Below are 24266 nucleotides of genomic sequence, written 5' to 3'. Positions count from 1 at the left end.
CTGTACAAAGTTTAATATAAATTTGTAAATACGGTCTGACTAGGGAGAACACAGAGCCGTGGTGACTCAGTGGTAGAATTCTTGCTTTCCATGTGGGACACTTGAACTCAATTCCTGGCCAACTGTCAGTGGAAGTTTGAGTGTTGTTGTGATGCTGAAGAGGTTTCAACAGACCTTCTAGGCTAAGACTGATCTAGGAAGGAGGTCCTAGTGATCCACATCCAAAAATCAGCCATTGAAAACCCTTCAGAGCATAGTTCTACTCTGACACACGTGGAGTCTCCATGAGTTGGAATCGACTCAACAGCAACTGATTTGGCTTTTTGTTATTTTATAAACGTAGTCCAAAATTACATTGTTTATTACTGTTAGTTGCCATCAAGTCGATTCTGACTCATGGCAACCCCGTGTATACAGAGTAGAACTGTGCTTCATAGGATTTCCAAGGCTGTGACCTTTTAGAAGCAGATCACCAGGCCTTTCTTCCCGGGTACATCTGAATGGGTTTGAACTATCAACGGGCCAAACCATATTGTGAACATGTAATGAGCTTGTGATCAAGTAAAACCCCCGGATCTTTTCTCATATGAATTCAAAGAAACCCAGTGTCCTTTATACTGTTCCGGCATAACTGATTTTGAAATACTAAAAGTAAGTCTTCATATATATTGCTGATAAATTCTATATTAATGATTTTGATGTCAAGACAATTTTTTCATCTTGAATTAACTTCTGCATTAACTATGCCTCTCAATTTTATGTCATTCAAAAAGTTAAGAAAGACAGCTTTTATGTATTCCAACTAGTTGATAAATGTTGAATAGAACTGAATCTAGTGATATTTAGGCAAGAGTTTTTCCAAAGAAAATTTTTTACCACTCCTTTCCATAGAGCTAACCTCTGAAACTAATCTACAATTTTTTGAAGAAAATGTTTTTCCTTTAATCCGTGAAAATGATTCTTCATCCATCCTTCAAAAGGAGCATAAAGTGTAGTAATATACGATTGGTGTGAGCATTTCCTACAGGGTGGTTTTTAAGTTATCTTAAGCTGGAAAAAAAAAAAAGTAACTCAAATAGGGACGTTCTACCTGCTTTGGGTTAATCAATAACCTTTGATTTTGCAAAAACATCTGTGACTGTTAAGAGTGAATTGAAATACATTAGAAATGGCATTACCGGATGACATGAGGCTGCAAACCAGAGGTTACCGTCCCCCGCTCACTGGGCAATAGGCAAAGCATTTGGACTCTTTGAAAGCCTTTCACATCTGGCTGGTGCTGAATGAATCTACTGTCAAACCACGGTTGCTGTGGTACCTGGTTTCTTACGAATTAATTACACATTCAGAACAGAGGACTTAGGGGTGTCTGGGGACCCGTGGCAGAGTTCACACAGCCTCCTTTAAACAAAGGAGGCTCTGTCTTTCCTTATGCTGCTGCTCTTAACAAGGAAGAGAGTTTGATCACGGAGCACATTAGCAATCCCTTATTTAACCGAGCCAGTGGTGACTGGATCAACGTTTTTAGAAACGGCGTCTTGTGCGTTAGCTATAAGGAAGGTTAGCTTTGTTCTATTTAGCTTTTAAATATGGTTCTTATCACTGACTTGCCTGAGAGAAAAGAACATGGCCCGATTGTGTTTCTCAGGAGGTGTGCACGTGTTTGTGTGTGTGAGGTGTTAACCACGAGAAGTGGGAGAAGGGAGGAGGTGCACGCAGAACAGAAAACTGGTTTTAGAGCAGGAGGCAAACTCCTCAGTTTCAGAGGGTAAAGGCTACGTTTGCTTGCTATTATTACCTTCTGGCCAGGAATTTGAGGAGCCCTGATGACGCAGTGGTTAGCTTGGAAACTATCCAAAAGGCTGGTGGTTGGAATCCACCAGCCACCGTATGGGAGAAAGATTATCACAGCCCTGGGAACTGGATGGGGCAGTTCTACTCTGTCCTATAGGATGACTGGGAGCCAGAATCAATTCCACGGCAGTGGGTTTGGTTTGGTGGGTTTGGCCAGGAATTTATATATAAAATATTTGTTTGGAGGAGGTTTGTGTTGTTTGGAGGGACAATTCCAGCTGACAGCAGATGCTCTTTGATCACATCTCAGAGGTTCCACCCCAGAACCTGAGTCCCAGAAATCTAGAATTTTAAAAACGAAGTGAATTATGTTTAATAATCACTGTTCTAGGATAACAATGGCTGGTTAAGTCCCTTTGCAATACCGATTTACGGTAGCAATGTCACCAAAGAAGCGACCACTACTGGATTTTGGAGCCTGATCCGAGATTGGAATTAGCAGTTGCTGCTTTTTCATTACCGTCGTCATCAACTGTGTCTGTCTAATAAAAATCTAGTAAATATCTATACCCATGCTTGTGTAGTGCGGTGTGTTTAACACCACAAAAGAAAGGCAGACACCAAAAAATCGCCAAAAAAGTACATGAGATAAGTAGGAATAAATAGCACATCAGTTATAAAGAGTAGGCTAAATGAGGCCACTTGGAGTTCCTGGGTGTTATAAATGGTAAATGTGTTCACCTGCTAAGCCAAAGGTTGGAGGTTCAAGTCCACTGAGAGGCACCTCAGAAGAAAGGCCTGGTGATCTACTTCCAAAAAACCAACCATTGAAAACTCTTTGGAGGAGAGTTCTACTTTGACACACATGCGTTCACCATGAGTCAGAATCAACTTGATAGCTGCTGGGTGTTTTTTTTTTAAGTTCTGAAGATGAGGGCATTGGTGGTTCTGTGGTAGAACTCTAGACTTCCATGTGGGAGACCTGGGTTTAATTCCCGGCCAATGGCACCTCCCGCACAGCTACCACCTGCCTGTCAGTGAAGGCTTGTATCCTGCTGTGATGCTGAACAGGCTTCAGCAAAGCATCTAGACTAAGACGGACTAGGAAGAAAGCCCTGCTGGTCCACATCTGAACACAGCCAACAAAAACCCTGTGGATGACACCAGTCCAATTTACAACCGATCATGCGGGTAGAACAAGACCCGACAGTGTTTTGTTCCACTGCGGATGGAGTCTCCATGAGTCAGGTGCCAACTTGACAGCAGCTGACAACAAGAAGGGCAAATTCTGAAGGCACTCAAGAGGTACCAGTAGCTCTTCAATTCCCAAGAAGACTAGATGAGGGAACTTTCCCTTCTTCCCATCCTTCAGTTGCCAGAAACTCTTGTCAAAGAAAAAAAACATAAGGAGGCAAAGAATTAAAGGTCGTGAAGAGAGGGGGATGCTTGAAACGGTGCAGGGAAAGCTTGCATATTAAAAGATCTTTCTTTGGTAAAACTGACCGTGCTTTTCGAGTTCTTTCCAGAAGTAAACATGTATGAGTTTTACCCCAAGCGTTATGAATCTTAAAAATGGGAAGAGGGAGAATTACCCAGATTCTGTGCTTACTGTACTTGTCTTTCACCAAAAAATAAAAATAAAGAAATCTTCCAACTTTAAAGTTCTTTTGAAAATTCGCATAGCTACATGTTAGCGGGAAAATCAAGAAGCAGCAAGAACAAGGCTCATCCCCTTGCGTGTGATGCTGTGTTAGTTGTGTAGCTGATTTGTTCTGAACCACAAGGAGACTGGCAAGGGATATAGGATATGAATTAAGAGGCTTTTCCTCCACCAGAGTACAGAATTCTAAGTTGGCTTGGAAGTGGAATGAATATAAGCCACTTGGAACCGTAAAGAAATCTAAGAGGAGTTGGAGGATTGGCTCTTGTGCACAATTATTCCTTTGTAATTTTGCATTGTTTCCTAAGTGACTAACCAAATTCACTTCAGCAGCTAAGCATGCTCCCTGCTTAGTGTCCACCTCTCTTGGAGTCGTGTTATTTCAATCACCTAATCTACTGGGATTTCCTTTTGCCAAAAGACCAGTGGGATCCCTGAAAGCCATTTGAATCACTTCCAAAACTGTAGTCAATCTGGCACTCAGTTGCAAAAGCAAACGTTAATTACATGGAGCTGAGAAGGGAGATAGGTAAGTGTTGAGTGAGAGGTGTAATTTTTAAAACAGAATACATAATTTCTCCTCATAAGGACAAAATTGGTGTTTATAGATTGAAGTAGGCATTTAGAATAAAATAAAGAAAACTGCTTCCGGGCTGTTTGTAGATATCATTTTGGTCAAATTAAAAGCTAATTACTTAGACAAAACCACACAGGATGAGAATTATCAAAGCAGAACATTGGTGGCAAGGTAGTTAGTTGTCTCACAGTCACTTCATGGTTCCACATGAGGCAGGAAATGTATGTGAGATTTTGGCCTGAATTACTCCCCCATTTTGGCTCCATAGAGAGAAATGCTGTTTGGAATCTGTTCCAATTCATTGTTGGAAATTGCACCTTCAAACACCATTGGTATGTGTCATCTATTTACTACCGTGAGAAACATTAGAAGACATGGTCCTTCATTTTATGAATATTATTGCGGTTTACTATAATAATAACACTGGTCGTTAGGGAGTCAATACCTAACATCCCTTTCTTGGCTACTTGAATTCTGATCCAACTGGGAGGTCAAAATATCACTTTCATTACTGATGAAATGGGGATCGTGCCTTTAGATCTGTAGTCACAAGGGCTTGTAACTTCACACCCTAGTATTAACGGACAACCCAACCAGTTCTGACAAAGCAGGGCATCTGCAGGTCTGTAAAGAAAGGGCAGGCTCTGAAGAGCATGGTGGAGCACTGGCCATGTGTGCCTAGTCTTTCCTTCTCCCCTGGGCAGGAGTGAGGGATGGGTGGAGAGAGGCCAGCAGTGTTAATCCTAAATTCCTCCACATAGAACTAAGAGGCCTGGAGGAGAGGGGGTCTGCAATGGTCATAATAATCCTATTTCCATAGTGATTTCATATTCCTACTTATAATCACAGTTCGCAAAAGAAAGAGGGTCTTAGCAGTTGAAAAAGACTGAGTTCTGAGAAAAAAACGGAAACAGTACTTTGTAGATATATGCTAGATGCACCTGTTTTCAAGGCCAAAATGTATCCTATTTTCCTCTCACTATTTTTTTTTTTTTCTGAGAAATGTTGGTTTTAAAATTCTTGTCTTAGGTACTAACTAACCATTTCCTTTGTTGCTGTAATTACCCTAAATTTAATAAGAATAATTTCTAAGTTTATTTTCAGAAGTTGATACTGCAATTTTCAGTGATAATATATTAGATAAAATTGCTGTCTTACCGAGATTGTGGAACAGAGAGATTTGATTTTGTCTTATTCCCAAAAAAAAGGCAGCTTGTTATATTTATGATGTTCTCCCCTTTTGAAACTCAGAGCATCCTTTTAGCATCCTTCCCATCTGAAAAATAAAGAACCTAGAATGTGGAAGTCTTTTTTTTTTTTTTTTTCTGGAACTGGAATTCAAATGCTTGATTCTCAATAGGCCAGGTAAATGAATAATTTCTTTTATCAGGATCAGCACAAAGCTGGTTCCTATGAGGTGGATGCTAAAGATGTCCCAAACGTCCAGCTTTTCCAAGCTGCTGTACCACTCGCTGTCTCTCACATCAACTACTGCCACTCCCCTTAGTACTCTCTCTCCCATCTTTGGGTTCCTTAACTTGCTGCAAAGTCTCACAGAACTCACAAATCCATTTAAAGGAAATGGCTCACACAGTTGTGAAGGCTGGCAAGTCCCATATTTGTGGATGGTGGGTAGACTTCTCCCTGGCCCTCAGTCTCTGCCCAAAGGCACTCAGCTTTCTTGCTCTGTGGCCCAGGAAGCCCACTGTGCAGGTCTCTCCTACTGGTCTCCCCTGCCAGTCTCTCCTTCCTTGGGGTGGTGGGTTCTTCTCTTTCTGGCCTCTGGGGTGGCTCATTTCAAGCCCAGTGGAATGGCAGAACTGATCAGTCCCCTTGGTGGGCCACAATTACCCTGTCACACAGTTATGCCCAATCACCTGGGCGGGAGTAAAGGCCACACAAAAAGCAATCCATTATACCACACCAGGTCAAACAAGGATTGGTAAGAGATGGGCTTGGGGCTGGCAATGGGTGTCCTACCACCTAACCACCATGGAAGAGACTACAGCAGGAGAGGGAGGACGCACCATTTTGGGAAAGAGAAGCAGAGCCAAGGGATAGATAGTGGCCCAGCAATGTCGTCTTCACTTCTAGGCCTACCCATGAATTAAGTGAATTGACTTTTTAGTGAGCAAGTAAATGATCTGTTTTACTTATGTGGAATCCCTGGGCGCTGCAAACAATTAAGCATTTGACTACTAACTAAAAGGTTGGAAGTTCAAACCCACCCAGAGGTGTTTCAGAAGAAGGGCCTAATCACTTGCTCCCAAAAGTTCGCAGCCTTGGAAACCTGATGAAGCACAGTTCTACTCTGCAATACACGAGATCACCCTGAGTCAACTTGATGACAACTGTTTTTTTTGTTTGTTTGCTTATCACTTATGTGAATTAGAATTGTTTTCTGTCACTTGCATCCAGGAAGTCTTGGATAATGAAAGGCTTTTTCCTCCTGCATATCTAAGACTAGACTATAAAGTTAACAAGACTTTACTGAAGGTTCCAATTTAATGAAAGTGACAACACAAAGACACTTAACGCTGGATCTACACCTATAGGACTGATTCTGGCAGCACAGACCCTGGCTCATCCGAAGGAAAACCCCTGAATGGTGCCTCCATGCTAGGTCATAGGCCTGTCCCACTCCAGTTACAAGCTTGCCTCCCTGCCTAGTTCTTGGCGTGTCTCTATTTGGCTGAGGTCCTCATTTCCTCACCACCTGGGAACTCCCTCGAGCATTGTCTAGCCCCAAGAGAGATCCAGCGAACCTTCTCATCCTCAAATTCCCACAAGATTAAAGTCTGCCTTCCATGTCTTGATTTATTGTTCTAGGATCCATTTCTTCTCAGAATGACTGACAGATGTGAATGTTTACTTCCTTCAGGGGGGACCCATCCCTATAACTATAGGAGTGTGGCTTGTGATCACAACAACCACATCAGGACAGAAGAGTCCAACATCAGTGGAAGAGTTACCCATATGGCAGAGGGCAATTCCTTTCTCACATTTCCTTCTCAAATATAAAAAGAAAAGGTAGCTCCAGTCTTTAAAATATACTCTTAGTTGGATGTTAACAAACTTCATCCTGGAATGTTTCCTCTAGCGTGATGCTGTGCGATGGAGCACTTTTGTGTGGGCTTTCTCACGATGGTCTTGTAACTCCCACTCAAGTGACTGGGTAAAAACCGTGAAAATAGGGTAACTGTGGCCTACGAAGGGGATTGGTCAGTTTTGAAATGAGCCACCCCAGAGGCAAGAGAGAGAGAATTCTACCACCACCAATAACAGCCAGGAGCGAAGAACATGTCCTTTGGACCTGGGATCCCTGTGCTGGAAAGCTCCTGGAACCAGAAGGTAGAGAGAAAGAGAGACCTCAATAAGCAGTGCCAGAGAAATTACTGCAGGAGATGGCCTGGATGGTGGGCTTCCCGGCCCATGGAGTGAGAAAGCTGAGTGCCTTTAGGCAAGAGACTTGCTGGCGGAGTAGGGTGCCTCTGGACACTTATCGGCAGAGCTGAAAGAGCTTTGTAAGACCTGCCCCAGCAGGGCAAAGGCTGAGGTCTAGAGAGTTGTGCCCTTGAGCACAACTGCGAAGAGGTGGTCCTAATGGAAGAACTGTATCCTGAGCATTTCTGAACCTGAATTGTAACCTATTACTTTCTTAATAAGCCCCGTAAACATGAGTATAGTCTGTGAATTCTGTGTGGCCACTGCAACGAATTGTCAAACCCAGCAGAAAAGTAGAGAGGGCTGTGGGAGGGACAGTTAGTGTCAGGATTGGTAAATATGGCAGAGAGAGAAGGCATGTCTGACCTCCGCCTTACGGGGATCAGCCTCGGGCTATTGATCTTGATTCTCCTTCCTCCCTTATGAAGTTAAAGGAGGTCAGACACTGCCCCCACACCATTTTTACCCTTAAGGTAAAGTGGAATATTAGGCAAGATTAGTAGTAAAGGGACAAAAATCAGTGTCGAAGAATCGGAAAATTAATCTTATTCATTCACCTTGAGTCAGCTTCTGAGGTCAGTAGCTTTGGAGGATTCCTAAGAATATTCAAGTGAAGGTCTCCAGAAGGAGGCAGTGTCTGATGGCCAGGAGGAAGTGACAGATCTCTTCTAAGTTGGGAAAAAATACGGTTTTGGTTGAATGGTGATAAATTTCATGCAGGAATGCTTCCTCTAACATGAAGTAAAGATCATGCCTATACATTCTTCTATCTTCTGGGCCTTCAATCCCAACTATCCGTGAACAATTGCTCAAGTCAAAATAGCCAGCTCCATAGGAAAAAGTAAGAGATTGCTTGTCCACACACAAATCGAGGGTTTTGGTGGAGATAAAGACCTTGAGGACTTAACATGTTACATGCACTCTTTTACCTTGTTGAAGGCAGAATGGAGAAAGTCTGTTTTACTTTAATTTTCACATGTCTAATTCATATAAAATCGTATTAGGAAAAGTATCTATTAAACTCGCCGGCGTGTATATCTTTTGAGCCAGTAATTCAATTTCTCTGAACATATCCTACAAGAAAATAAAAAGCACTATCCCCTCCACCCCTACGTATATACATATATCTATATATATGTTCAGTGTAGTAAAAGGACTGGTTGACTCAATTATGGAATATTTGAACTACAGTTTATTATGCACTCACTAAAAAGAATGTTGCAAAGCAATGCATATGTTATAGCCCTATGCTTATAAAAAGTAATAGGGAAAATCCTATGTGAGTATATATTTGTATTATGGTTATAAGGAACACAGGATTTGTGGGTAACACATCACACCAGACTGGTAACATTACTTACTGGAAAGGAGTGTGTTGGGCAGGAAAGTGAGCTATTAAAATTGTATTTATACAGTATCTCCATATTGTTTGAATTATTACAAAAAGCAGGCATTAGTTTCCCCACTCTTCTCAAAGTCTAATAAAATAACTTCAGAAAAAGACAATTTTGCTGTGGTTTTGTTCTTCACAAAGAGAAAGAAAAGATATCATATGTAATTGCTCCCATGATCCCTGCACCAAGTGAGTTGGCTGGTGTACTTCACTTGTTGGGAAAGTCATTTCATACCCGAAACTGACACTAACCTCTGATTATGTCACCCACTATCTTCTCTAGCCTCTGAGCTTGAATTCCTCCAACTCTCTGCTCAAGGCTTGCCTCTCAATGTCAACTCAACAAAGGTCCAGGGATCGGGTATAGTTCTTGGCTAGTACTCTGCAAACACACCTGAAGAGCAAAAGAGCATCCATCATCAAATATCAATTGCTGAGCACTTAGCTCAGTGCCTTCCTCACACATAGTAAGCGCTTGGTCAATGTTGGTTGAAGGAATCAATCAGCAAATTGTCATTAACATCTGCTCTGTGTGGGTTCTAATAGATTAAACACATCGTCACTGCTAGACTAGCTTATTACTCTCTTTGGAGTGAAAGAACACATACATACAAAATACTGGTGAACAAGTCAGGAGAGTAAAAGAAAGAGAAGAGAATTCATCAGGGAAGGCTTGAGAATGCCGAATGCTATTGTGTGTCTCAAAAACAATTTATAGAAGTCTTTCTCAAAGTGAGGTCTTTGGACCACCTGTGTCAGAATCACCTGGGGTGATTGTTAAAAAATATTCATGGCCAAGCCTCAACTCTGACTCACTAAGTCTTACACTAGGTGATTCTGCTACACCAGTGGTATACTATACTTTTCTAATTTTTAGAAAAGACATTCCTTTCAGTCAAAACTTAATGATCTGACTTTACCTTCTACACTCCCACTGTAGTTCCTGTGCAGATGTTGAGACTGAGTGGAGGTAAAAGCTCCCTTCTCTACAGTTATCCTTCCTTCTCTCCATCCCCTGGGAACCATAACGCAAGCTGTCAAGTCACATGGCTGACAGGAGCACCCTTTGTTTTGATGTTCCCAAACTTGGCTAATTACAAGAGTCACCTGGTTAGTTGGTTGAAAATTCAAATACCTAGGTTACAACTCAATTGAATCAGACTTTCCAGAGGAGAGACTGGGAATCTGCATTTTTAACAATCACAATCAGCTAATTTTTATGATTTGTCAAGTTTTGGAAATAAGTGTTTTCAAACATTGTAAGTTCACTGGTTGAGTGCTAACCAATATGAAGAAAGCCATCTTAGGATAACAATTTAAATCAAGCTATGACCACTACTTTTCTGTTTTGATCTGGGGAACATTATTTTGGACCTTTGGTTAGTGTTTGATTTTATTTCTTCTTGCATTCTAAGATGTACAGTAAGATAATAGTTAAACTGCTTTTGTTAAGGCCACGTTTTTATAAACATTAAAAAAATTATACATTAATCAACAGCTTAAATATGAGGAAGAAACAACACGTTCAGCATATTTACGTATTATATAGAAGAACTGGTTTTCTTTAGCATAGATAAACAATTTAAAAAAGAAGAGTTTACATATTTTATTATTGTGCAGAAGACAATAATTTCAGTTGATTTTTTCTTTGATCTAAGAGTTTTGTTTAATAAAGTACATGTCTTAAAAATTTGCATGTTTAAGGGCCTTTAAGGTTGTTATTAATTTCTAATTTTATTGCCTATGTTTGGAAAGTGCTGTTCATATTAATTCTATTCTTTGGTCTTTATTGAGATTTTATTTTTAATGGCCTAAGATATGGTCAGCTTTTATAAATGTTCTCTGAAAATGAGATGTACGATATTCTTTAATATGGGATACAGGATTTGATATATCTAAAAGACCTATCTTATTGGTTTTATTTTTTGTTGTTAGTTGTTTTTAGGGGCTGTTGAGTCAGCCCTGACTCATAGTGACTCCATGTACAACAGAACGAAACACTGCCTGGTCATGCACCATCCTCACAGTCACTGCTATGTTTGAGCCCATTGTTGCAGGCACTGTGTCAGTCCATCTCACTGAGGGTCTTCTTTTTCGATGACCCTCTATCTTGCATTTCCTGTAGTCATTGATGTATTATTGGGTACACAAATACTAATAACTTATATCTTCATTTTGAATTGTAACGCTGTAGTGTTTAGCATTATAAAGTGTCCTTATTTTATTCTTTTAATATTTTTTGGTCTGAATACTATCTTTTCAATCTTACTTTTCTTTTTTTAATAGTGCTTCATGTGAGAGTTTACAAATCAAGTCAGTCTCATACAAAAACTTATACCCGTCTTGTTATGTACTCCTAGCTGTTCTCCCCCTAATGAGGACAGCATACTCCTCCTCTCCACCCTGTATTCCCTGTGTCCATTCAATGAACTCCTGTCCCCCTCTGCCTTCTCATCTCCCCTCCAGACAGGAGCTGCCCACATAGTCTCATGTGTCTACTTGAGCCAAGAAGCTCATTCCTCACCAGTATCATTTTCTGTCTTATAGTCTACTCCAATCCTAGTTTGAAGAGTTGGCTTCAGGAATGGTTCCAGTCTTGGGATAACAGAGGGTCTGGGGACCATGAACTCTGGGGTCCCTCTAGTCTCAGTCAGAGCATTAAGTCTGGTCTTTTGACAAGAACTTGAGGTCTGCATCCCACTGTTTTCCCACTCCATCAGGGATTCTCTGTTGTGTTTCCTGTCAAGGCAGTCATCAGTGGTAGCCGGGCACCATCTAGTTCTTCTGGGCTCAGGCTGATGTAGTCTCTGGTTTTGTAGCCCTTTCCATTTATTGGGCTCATATTTACCCTGTGTCTTTGGTGTTCTTCATTCTCCTTTGCTCCAGGTAGATTGAGACCAATTGATGCATCTTAGATGGCCTCTTGTTAGCCTTTAAGACCCCAGATCCCACTTACCAAAGTGAGATGCAGAACTTTTTCTTAATACATTTTGTTATGGCAATTGACCTAGATGTCCCCTGAATCCGTGGTCCCCAGACCCCTCTCCCTGCTACTCTGGCCTTCAAAGCATTCAATTGTATTCAGGAAACATTTTTGCTTTTGGTTTAGTCCAGTTGAGCTGACCTCCCCTGTATTGCATATTGTCTTTCCCTTGACCTAAAACAGTTCTTTTCTACTATCTAATTAGTGAGTACCACTCTCCCTCCCTCCCCAACCTTGTAACCATCAAAGAATATTTTCTTCCTTGTTTAAACTTTTTCTTGAGTTCTTATAATAGTGGTCTCATACAACATTTGTCTTTTTGCAACTAACTGATTTCACTCAGCATAATGCCTTCCAGATTTATCCATGTTATGAGATGTTTCACACGATTCATCATTGTTCTTAATTGTTGCATAGTATTCCATTATGTGGATATACCATGATTTATCTATCCATTCATCCACCAATGTGCACCTTGGTTGCTTCGAACTTTTTGCTATAGTAAACAGTGCTGCAATGAAATGGGTGTGGGTATATCTGTTCGTGTAAAAACTCTTATTTCTCTAGGATGTATTCCAAGGAGTGGGATTGCTGGTTGGTATGGTAGTTCTGTTTCTAGCTTTTTAAGGAAGCACCAAATCAATTTCCAAAGTGGTTGTACCATTTGCCATTCCCACCAGCAGTGTATAAGTGTTCCAGTGTCTCCACAATCTCTCCAACATTTATTATTTTGTGTTTTTTGGATTAAAGCCAGCCTTTTTTTTTTGTTGGGGTTAGATGGTATCTCATTGTAGTTTTGATTTGCATTTCTGTAATGACTAATGATCGTGAGCATTTCCTCATGTTAAGTCTTCCTATCCATGAGCAAGGTATGTTTTTCCACTTATGTAGGTTTCTTTTGGTTTCTTGCAGTAGTGTCCTGTAGTTTTCTTTGTATAGTTATGTCTTTTATTAGATTTATTCTTAAGTGTTTTATCTTCTCGGGCTATTATAAATGGTATTGGTTTGTTGACTTTCTTTTTGACGTTCTCTTTGTTGGTGTAGAGGAAACCAACGGATTTTTGTATGTTTATCTTTTATCCTGATAATCTGCTGAACTCTTCCATTAGTGTCAGTAGTTTTGTTGAAGATCCTTTAGGATTTTCTGTATAAGGCTATGTCGTCTGCAAATAGAAATACTTTTACTTCTTCCTTACCAATTTGGATGCCCTTTATTTCTTCATCCAGCCTAATTGCTCTGGCCAGGACCTCTAGCACAATGTTGAATAAGAGTGATGATGAAGGGCATCCTTGCCTTTTTCCCATTCTCAAGGGCAATGCTTTCAGACTCTCTCCATTTAGGATGATATTGGCTATTGGCTTTATTATGTTGAGGAATCTCCCTTCTATTCCTATTTTTCTGAGAGTTTTTATCATGAATGTGTGTTGCACTTTGTCAAATGCCTTTTTTGCATCAATTGATAAGATCATGTGGTTCTTGTCTTTTGTGTTATTTATATGATGGATTACATTGACTGTTTTTCTGATGTTGAACCATCCCTGCATACCTGGTATGAATCCACTTGTTCAAGGTGAATTATTTTTTTGATATGTAGTTGAATTCTACTGGCTAGAATTTTGTTGAGGATTTTTGAGTCTAAGTTCATGAGGGATATTGGTCTGTAATTTTCTTTTTTTGTGGCATGTTCACCTGGTTTTAGTATCAGAGTTATGTGGCTTCATACAATGAGCTTGGAAGTGTTCTATCCTTTTCTATGGTCTCAAATACCTTTAGTGGTAGTGATGTTAATTCTTCTCTGAAAGTTTGGTAGAATTCAGAGAAGCCATCAGGGCCAGGGCTTTTTTGTTGTTGTTGGGATCTTTTTAATTATCTTTTCAATATCTTCTTTTGTTATGGGTTTATTTAGTTGTTCTACCTCTGTGTTAGCTTAGGTAAATAGTGTGTTTCTAGAAATTTGTCCATTTCTTCTAGGTTTTCAAGTTTGTTAGAGTACTATTTTTCATAGTAATCTGCTATGATTCTTTTAATTTCAGTTGGGTCTGTTATGATATCGCCCATTTCATTTCTTATTTGCGTTATTTACTTCCACACCTGTTTTTCTTTTGTCAGTTTGGCCAATGGCTTATCAATTTCGTTAATGTTTTCAAAGAACCAGTTTTGGTCTCGTTAACTCTTTCGATTGTTTTTCTGTTCTCTATTTCATTTAAGTCTGTTCTAATTTTTATTATTTGCTTTCTTCTGCTGTCTGACACTTTCTTTGTTGTTCTCTTTCTATTTGTTCCAATTGTAGGGATAATTCTTTGATTTTGGCCCTTTTTTTTAGCATGTGTTCATTTATTGCTATAAATTGACTTTCGAGCGCTGCTTTTGCCGTGTTCCAAAGGCTCTGATAGGAAGTGTTTTCATTCTCATTAGATTCAATGAATTTCTTTATTCTGTCCTTAATTTCTTCTATTACCCAGTAGTTTTTGAGCAAGGTGTTGTTCAGTTTCCGTGTGTTTGATTTCTTTTCCGTGCTTTTTCTGTTATTGATTTCTACTTTTATGGCCTTTTGTCAAAGAAGATGCTTTGTAGTATTTTGATGTTTTGATTCTGTTAAGGCTTGCTTTATTACCTAATATGTGGTCTACTCTAGAGAATGTTCCATATGCATTGGAAAAGAAAGTATACTTGTCTGCTGTTGGGTGGAGTGTCTATATATGTCTATAAGGTCTAGTTTGTTGATTTCAGCATTTTGACGTTCCGTGTCTTTATTGAGTTTCTTTCTGAATGTTCTGTCCTTCCCGGAAAGTGGTGTGTTGAAGTCTTCTACTATTATTGTGGAGCTATCTCACTTTTCAATGCTGTTAGAGTTTGTTTCATGTGTCTTGAAGTCCTGTCATTGGATGCATAAATATTTAATATGGTTATAGCCTCCTGGTATATTGTCCCTTTAATCATTATATAGTGTCCTTATATCCTCTGTGGTAGATTTAAACTTTAAAGTCTATTTTTGTCAGAAATTAATATTGTCACTGCTGCTCTTTTTTGATTGTTGTATGCTTGATATATTTTTTTCCATCCCTTGAGTTTCAGTTTGTTTGTGTTTTTAAGTCTAAGGTGTATCTCTTGTAGGCAGCATATAGACGGATCATGTTTTTTTACTCATTCTGCAACTCTCTGTCTCTTTATTGATGCATTTAATCCATTTACATTCTGTGTAATCATGAATAGGTATTATGGTTTTTGCAGAACGTCCAGGTCACATAATGTCCCACTTCACAATATGTGTCATGGACAATAAGCCACACACAAATGTATCAAAAATGTCTTGCCAATAAGAAACTTGGCATTTTCCTAACTCCATGATGCATTTTCCTAACTCTAAATACTTCTGAAATTGGAATAACTATAAATAATAATCAAATTTTAATGTGGCATTCTTTTTTTCAAGATCTGATAAAAAAGCCTTTATATCTTTGTATTTGCATTGCAATAACAAGGGTAGGTGAAAGCTGATATATTTCTGACAGAAATATATGGTTTGTTTTTAAAATATAGTCATTTGCTATTTAACTGTTGTTTTATTGAGCGTCTGTATGCCAGGCCCAGTACTAAATGTTGGGATCACAAGGATGAGTAAGATTTGATCCTTATGAGAAACTCACAGGCCAGTCAGAGAAACAGACTAAACCATGTAGTAGTAGGGGCAATACTGAAGGTATGTGTACAGTTCTTTAGAAGCATAGAGTCAGAAGCGACAAAAGAAGAAAAGGAAGTAACAAAGTATATGTGCACGTGTGTGTGAATGTATGAGTGTGTGAATACCCACAAAAGAGTAACAAATTGGAAGAGAATGCCTGCAATGAGACCTATTTATTTAAATGCCCTCTTCCTTAAGAAATCTTAGCACACTCTGCTTTTGTTTTAAGACCCACAGTTGCTCTAAAAAATGAAAATCTAATGGCCAGCATGATGTACAGCTTTGTCTGGCTTCACAGACAGCTGTATAATGTGCTAACAAGCTCCTGTTAGGAACAGCTATTAGGCTTGATTCCAGAAAGTGTCAACATAGACATACTTCGTTAATTTTCTGATTACTGGTAAAACATTAACCAGCTGGTGAATCTTGACCGTGACATATGTGAAAAATAGCGTACATCCTTTTGTATTCTGAAAAACTCTGCTTCGCTTTCCTTTCTTTTCTATTTCTTACCCACTGATTTAACTGGGTTCCTCAAATGCCAGGGTGTAAATGTATAGAAACTCCAAAATGATTCAATACCTTTGTGGGATAAAGGTGTAGTTTCCACACAGTAAAAAATAAATTAATTTTTAAAGCGATACAGTTTTCAAACATTTTAAAGCCACTAAACCCCTTTCTCTGAGAAAATCACATGGGATAAACATACAAAGCAATTAAAGAACTCCTCTGTTTAAAAGGGAAAAGGTGAGTTAAAGACCCATTTGCACAGATTCTACCCCACTTCCCTAGGTGATCTTTCCTTCCCCTCTCCGCCTCTCTCTCAACCTCCTACCTAAGTTTCTGTCACAGAACCCCTAGTGTTCCTCCGACACAGCCGGGAGTCCACTATTCTGAGGAGAATAGGTTTATCATGGAGCACACGCAATAACTCTTTTTTGGTTGAGCTTGCTTAGAATGGAATGTCAGGCACTAAACTAGGCCCCCAAATACTGCCTAGTTCCTGCTCTGTCACAAACCCTGCACAAAGCTTTGGCATGTCCCTGAAATTTTTTGAACCATTCTTCCTCTCTAAAATGGGGTCTAGGATCCGTGCTAGGTGTCTTACAATTTGTTTTATGGAATAACAACAACAAAAAAAATATGTATATATACAGAAAAACTGATTTGTAAATTTTAAGCATTATTCAAATTTAAAGGCATCTCAAAATCTGTAGTATTGTCCTGGATTTAATTGGGGTCTAGTGAAAATATTTTTTAAACTCAGAAAAGTCTGCATTCCAATCTTGACTCTGCGATTTACCATATAGTTGACCTTGACTAAGTCATTTCACTTTCCTGAACCCTCAGTCTCCATTTTCAAAAACAGAGAGAGTAATACCACATAGGCTTATTGTGAAAGTTAAAAGACACCAAGCCATCCCTACCTAGCCCAAAACCTGGCGTGCTGTAGGCACTTGATAATTGTGCATCGGATCTGAGTGCTTTTATTTTATAAAGAGCTACACCATTTCTCGTTAGTATGGATTTTGCATCACAGCCCTGCACTGTAGAAAATATATTACCAATTGTCTCACCTGAAAAATAGTGCTATATAAATGCAAATTCAGTCACTCTTGACAATCACTTGTACTCATCGGTATATGCCTCCTCACATCTCTCTTCCTTAAGAGCTATTACCTCTATTTCTTTGTTCTATATAGCAACTGCTCTCAGAATTTTATGAGTAAAATAACCTATTTCTCAGTTTTTTTCTTTTTTTTAGTTAATGAAAGTTCATTTGGTCAAAACTGAGTTAATGAAAACTGACAATCAGATTAAAATGTAGAAATTATCCAATTTGGCCTTTTTTTTAAACTCAGAGGAACATTTGCTATTATTTCTCACATAGTCATATATATGATAGTTACATATTTTTGCATATATGTACGTGTATTATGGAAACCCTGGTGGCGTAGTGGTTAAGTGCTATGGCTGCTGTCCAAAAGGTTGGCAGTTCGAACTCACGAGACGCTCTGTGGAAACTATGGGGCAGTTCTACTTTGCCCTATAGGGTTGCTATGAGTTGGAATTGACTTGATGGCAATGAGTTTGGTTTGTTTTTTTGGGGGGGGGCATATATATTATATTTCTGTATTTTCTACATTTTAGTCAAAATAGACCACGATGGGAATTTTCCAAAAAGGAATGCAGAAATAGAGGAAGACCACCCTACTATCTAGCTCTTATTTGTTTGATGACTATTTTTGAAATCTTGAAATATGTGAAACACATATCTTGCCAAATCTTTACATATTTTGTCACTCCCAATAAGGAATTAGCTGTTACATCTGTCTCTGTTTTGAGCATACATCACTTTTTTCCACAGACATGTGAAAATCAGAAAGTAAAGGGATCTGTGCAGGGAATGAGAGTCTGTGGGTTGGGAGTGGGGATGGGAAATGTAGTGGATTTGCAGTAGGTCCTGGATCTAGTAAAAGTGTAGCCAATTCCAGCCACCTCTCACTGCCCCAGTCGGGACATTTCAGTTATAAAACTTCTATGCCTTTTCCGGCTGGGAAATTCATTGACTGTCCCAAACCAGAAGGAACTTGTTTAACAAGTTGCTATGCCAAAAGATCACAGCTTTGAAAACCCTGTGTATGCAGCAGTTCTACCCTGCACACATAGAGTCGCCGAGTAAAAATCAACTCAACAGCAACTAATAACGACATCGCAAGTCTCTAAAACACTGTGGTCTTTTAAAATTCTAATTCAATTAAAATCACTGACCGTTTATTGAAGGCTTACCTTATTAGTTACGCTTGAAAGAAGAGAGAATTCTTACTCCAACCCACTTGCTTAGTTAGAGAGGCTAGATTGACACTACAGACATAGATTTGGTGTAATGAATAGTTTCCAGGAAACAACTCCAGGGATCAGAATAAGCCTAAATTTGGGAAATGGCACGCTCTAAGTGCCACAGTGTACACCAACAACAAAAATTGCAGTATGAAACTACAGAGGCAGAATCAATTGAGAATGCTAATAACATGTAGGGAAATAAGCACCCTTCCTTGGAAGGGACTTCGCTATCTTCACAGCATTGTCTTTGCAACAATATCCCATGGAATAGCCATTAAAAGGACACAAATCATTCTTTTACTCACTTGTGGAACAAGTAGGAAAGCAGGTAGACATCAGAATTATCTGTAGCCTTTAAAACACAAATCTTCCTGAACCCTGCCTCTTCTTTAGGTAAGTAGGGGATGTATTTGAAAAATGTGTTTGGCCTAAAACACAGATGTGATGATGATGGCCACCTTACTCCCACCCTCCCACCTCAGTAAGACAGCTTCATTGAACACTGCAGAGCGAGGATTTACACCACCGTGCAAGCATTCTTTTCTTTGATTCTGGAACCATCTTTTGAACATAAAAGCAAAATGTGATGACTCAAAATAACTTGTTCTAAGTTGAATTTCTTTTTAATAGATGAAAGGGAACTACCACACATTGGTTGTTTTAATTGTTGGCTTATTTCTGTCCCACAGTCTCCCAAGTGAGCAGTCCAGGCCAAATAGAATCACTTTATCAATTCCACATGCTCCAAAGAGAGACTCTCACACCTGAATTTGGCGTGTATCCATCTAATCCAATGGCAATTGGAAGCAGCAGAGATTTGGCCAGGTGGGCCTCGCTACTCAGAGAAAGTGAGAAGAGTTGTGGGCTGGGCGGATACTCTAACAACTGTCAGCTGCTTGCTAAATTGCCTGCACAGGCTTTACAAAGATGTATGAACCCAAACCAAACCCACTGCTCTGAGTTGATTCCAACTTAGTGACCCTATAGGACGTAGTAGAACTGCCCCATAGAGTTTCCAAGGCTGTAAATCTTCACAGAAGCAGGCTGCCACATCTTTCTCACACTGAGCTGCTGGTGTGTTTAAACTGCTGACCATTCTCTTAGCAGCCCAGCTCTTAACCACTGTGCCACCAAGGCTCCTTTCAGAGATGTATGGGGCACCCCTATTATTTATACTCTGCAGCCCTAATACCACAGTGGTTAAGAGCTTGATTACGAACCAAAAGGTTGGCAGTTTGAATGGACCAACTGCTCCTTGGAGGCCCTATGGGGCAGGTCTACTCTATCCTATAGGGTCGCTATGAGTCAGAATAGACTCCACAGCCATGAGATTTTGTTTGTTTGTTTTATTATTTATACTCTACTTTCTTACCAAAAGAATTTAAAATGGTGTAAAACATGAACATATGAGGAAAAAAGGGCAAGTAGAATGGTGTTTTTCTTTTAAAATTTTTTATGAGATAAAATAAAATAATAAAGAGAAAAGAGATTACACTTTCGAGCTTCTAGGTAATGCTTTTATTAGTGAAATTTCATGCTGAATTACATCTGAGTTCCCCAGCAGTCAAGATACCAGGAAAATCCTGATCGATTATAGAGTTCTCTTGTCTGGAACAGGAGGAATTGATGAAAGGAAAGAATATTTTTTCCAGGCACAGAACTGTAGAAGGAATTCATAAAGCAGATGCTTATTTAAGAAATATCACAAAATAATAGAAAATGGCTTCTATTATAGTTTGGCAAAGCATTCTTCAAATGGGTGTTTCTATTTCACCTTTCTGTGAAAGCAGAAGGAATAACATACAATTTTAACTCATCACACTTACGTGAGTAAAAAATGAATGTGATTCTGCCTGATAATATCTCTGGGAACTCCTGATTTTTCTATTAACAACATCAGGGGACTTCTCTAGGCCCCAGCTGGTCTGGAGAGGTACAGGGTATGTAGTCATTTTTTTAATACCTACAGAAATATTATATTACGTCTTTCAATTATTTTTAAGTGTGATTATTTTTATACAACCCTTTTATTAAAGAAGCAATACATAAACATTGTAGAAACTTAGAAAAAAACAAAAACTTTACATTGCCACCATCCGTGATCACTGTGATAAATCCTTAGGCATATCCTTTCTGCCAGTATTAATTTTTGCTTGTGGGGGGGGGGGGTTACTTGCTTGCTTTTTTCCAGCCAACAATTTCTATCTTTTCATTTCAATAAATTTTTATCTTATCTAATACTCAGACCATATTCAAATTCACCCAATTGTCCGTAAAACACACACAGCTGTTTTGTCCAAGCCAGGCTCCAGTTCAAGACGATTCATTGCATCTGGTTATGAGCTTGTTTAGTTCTCTTTTAATAAAGTACAGTCTTTTTATTACGACCTTGACTTATTGGATGGACAGGGCAACTAGTCCTACAGAGTGTCCCGCCTTCCAGATTTGTCTGGTTGTTGAGATAATTTAGTCATGGGGAATGGGAAATCAAGGGATCCAGATGCCATCTGAGTCAGATGGTCCATCTCCTGTGGGTCCTGGATCTAAGCCAGGGAGAGAGCACTCGTGTGTGTGCTACTGAACAAAGAGGCTTCTGGCAGGTGGAGCAGCGGAGGACTGCAAATCCCAGATGGGTAAGGCTGGGCACCGGCTAGCAGGCGAGGTCCCCTCTCAGGAGTTTGTAATTAGGAAATTGCCGTCAGAAGAAAGGCGTGGAGAGCAGGCAATGAGCCAGGACTGAAGAAGGAGCTAGGCGGAGAGCTGTTTACTGGAGACTGCATGTCTCTTTGAAAACATGAATCAGTGGCTGTGATGATCAGGGCCTGGCTTTCTGCATGACCCTTGAAATGGAAACAATCAGCCCAAACATTCACAATACCATGCTCCTGGGAAAGGGAGGAACTCCCTCCCTGCCTGTGTTAATGTTTGCATTTTAGAGTGGCCTTTTCAAAGGTGGACAATTCATTCAAGGCTGGTAATTTACTCATCTCTGAACCTGCAGTATCTGGCACAGTCCCCGGCACAATTAAAGGGAAGATATTTTCAGGTGTCTGATATCCCTGACATAATCATGGGCAGCTAGTACATCTTAGGTCCAAGCAAGAGGGACCCCTTCTTTAAAGGGCTCTGCTCTGATCCTTCTCTGGCCACACCCCTCCCAAAGGAGTGAAGATTCTCTGGGTCAGGGGGTAGTGCCCACCAAGACCCTAACCTCGCTTCTAGACTGTGCTGTAGATACATGAACCCTGAAATTTGCTGCCCAAATGGCCGCAACCCCCCTTGAAGGGCCTGAGCAAACTTCTCTGCAGGCTTGGCCTCCTAGGGGCTCCCCCTGAGCCACCAGTGTGTGCACCCTTATGCTTGGAGCCTGACCACAGGGTGGCTGTTTGCAGGGGGTCAATGGAATTCAGACTAGAGGACTAGGGTATCCACATGTGAAACTGTGAGACACCTTGAGATTTGGGTTGGAGCTGGCGGGGGCGGGGGTGGAAGGAGAATTGAGGCAGGAGGCAGGCCAGTGCCAGAGGCTAGGCCAGCTCTCCTACGCTACCACATTCTAGCTGGGAATTCTGAAGAGTCTTGTTGTTGCTGTTAGGTGCCTTCAACTCAGTTCCAACTCATAGCGATGCTATGCACAAGAATGAAACACTGCCCGGTCTGGCACCATCCTCACAATTGTTGCTATGCTTGAGCCCACTGTTACAGCCACTGTGTCAGTCCATCTCCTTGAGGGTCTTCCTCTTTTTCACTGACCCTCTACTTTACCAGGCATGATGTCATTCTCCAGGGACTGATCCTATCTGACAAATGTGCAAAGTATGTAAGATGCAGTATCGCCAACATTGCTTTCAAGGAGCATTCTGGCTGTACTTCTTCTAAGACAGATTTGTTTGTTCTTTTGGCAGTTCATAGTATATTCAATATTCTTCTCCAACACCACAATTCAAAGGCATCAATTTTTCTTCAGTCTTCTTTATTCATTGTCCAGCTTTCATATGCATATAAGGCAATTGAAAATACCATGCCTTGGGTCAGGAACACCTTAGTCCTCAAGGTGACTCCTTTGCTTTTCCACACTTTTAAAGAGGTCTTTTGCAGCCAATTTGCCCAATGTCATGTGTCTTTTGATTTCTTGACTGCTGCTTTCATGGCTGTTGATTGTGGATCCAAGTAAAATGAAATCCTTGACAAGCTCAATGTTTTCTCTGTTATCATGATGTTGCTCATTGGTCCAGCTGTGAGGATTTTTGTTTTCTTTATGTTGAGGTGTAATCCATACTGAAGGCTGTGGTCTTTGATCTTCTTCAGTAAGTGCTTCAAGTCCTCTTCACTTTAAGCAAGAAAGATTGTGTCATCTGCATAATGCAGGCTGTTAATGAATCTCCAATCCCGACTGAAAAGTCTAACAGTTCTAAATTTGAACTTGACCTTCAAGCTTTTTATCAAGGTACATTTGTCAAAACAGGAGGGAGGACATTTTACATAATAGTGTCTCTGCTTGACTTATAATGTTTAAGTATTTAGACAACTGGCATAAGCAAGTTGCCATTGAGTCAACTAACTCCAACTTATAGCAAACACTACACAGGTCAGAGTAGAACTGTGCTCCATAGGGTTTTCAGTGGCTGATTTTTTGGAAGTAGATTACTAGGTCTTTCTTCCGAGGTCCCTTTGGGTGGACTTGAACCTCCAGCCTCTCAGTTAGCAGGCAAACAGTTTAACCATTTACACCACACAGAGACTCCAGACAAATGGTATAGAGCCTCCGTTTATTCTCTTGCCCCAGGCCATGCAATCATTAAGGGTGAGTACATAACTTCATATTGTTGAGAAAAGCACTTCTTAGAAAAAAGTTAGTTCTTTCTGCTTTTTATTATGTTTTTGCATAGACTGTTTAGAGCCAGCTTATCTACTTCTAGAGCCCTGGTAGAGCAGTGGTTAAGAGGTCAGGCTGCTAACCAAAACGTCAGTAGTTCAAATCCACCCGTCACTCCTTGGGAACCCTATGGGCAGTTCTACTCTGTCATATAGGGTCACTATGAGTCAGAATCAATTTCATGGAATTTTTTTTTTTTTTAATCTTCTAGGGAGTCCCTGAGGACAGCATATGGTTAACATGCTTGGCTGGTAACTGCAAGGCTGAAGTTTCAAGTCTACCCAGAGGCACCTCAGAAGAAAGGCCTGGCATTCTACTTCCAAAAAATCAGCCATTGAAAACCCTATGTAACACATTTCTACTCTAACACACACATGAGTTGAGATCGACTTGACGACAACTGGTGGTGATGGTGGTAGCCTATCTCTAAAGCCCATTGTTCCTAAGTGTGTAGAACATGAGTTTCAGAAGTCAACCAAACTCAGAGGAATCTTTCAGAGATCCCATGTTCCTCTCTGATACAATTGCTATAGGGCCATTAGTGAATCAAACTTGAGTCTGAGAAACAATTGATCCATTATCCAAACTCCCTTACTGCTTCTCTTTCTGCTTAATTTTTGACCATTTCACTGCTCTTTCCTTCCTCTATCAGTACTGTATCAGGTGAAATATAAAGAAATCAGCCATTCAATTCACTGAGTTAATGACTGTTTTGATGAGTAAGTAAAGTTATTATTTTTGCCACTATTACCAATATATTTCAATGCTTTTGTTCTCCATCAAAAGCTAAGTTTAAAAGAAACAAAAATAGCTAATACAAATCAGAACAATATTTGGGAAATCACATGCCAGAGAATTTTTTTTTTTTTGCAAAGGAGAGGGGGGAAATGAAATTTCTATCCTTTCAGCTATATTTTTATTGAAAGAGAAATGAGATATTCTTACTTTCATAAGCAGCTAAGTTGCTTTTTTTTAAAAAAAAAAAACAGAATTATACATCTCAACCATATCA

This window comes from Elephas maximus, chromosome 2 (assembly GCF_024166365.1).
Source record: "Elephas maximus indicus isolate mEleMax1 chromosome 2, mEleMax1 primary haplotype, whole genome shotgun sequence".
In the NCBI taxonomy this organism is placed as follows: domain Eukaryota; kingdom Metazoa; phylum Chordata; class Mammalia; order Proboscidea; family Elephantidae; genus Elephas; species Elephas maximus.
The sequence above is the reverse complement of the archived record's forward strand: the minus strand, read 5'-3'. Positions refer to the sequence as shown.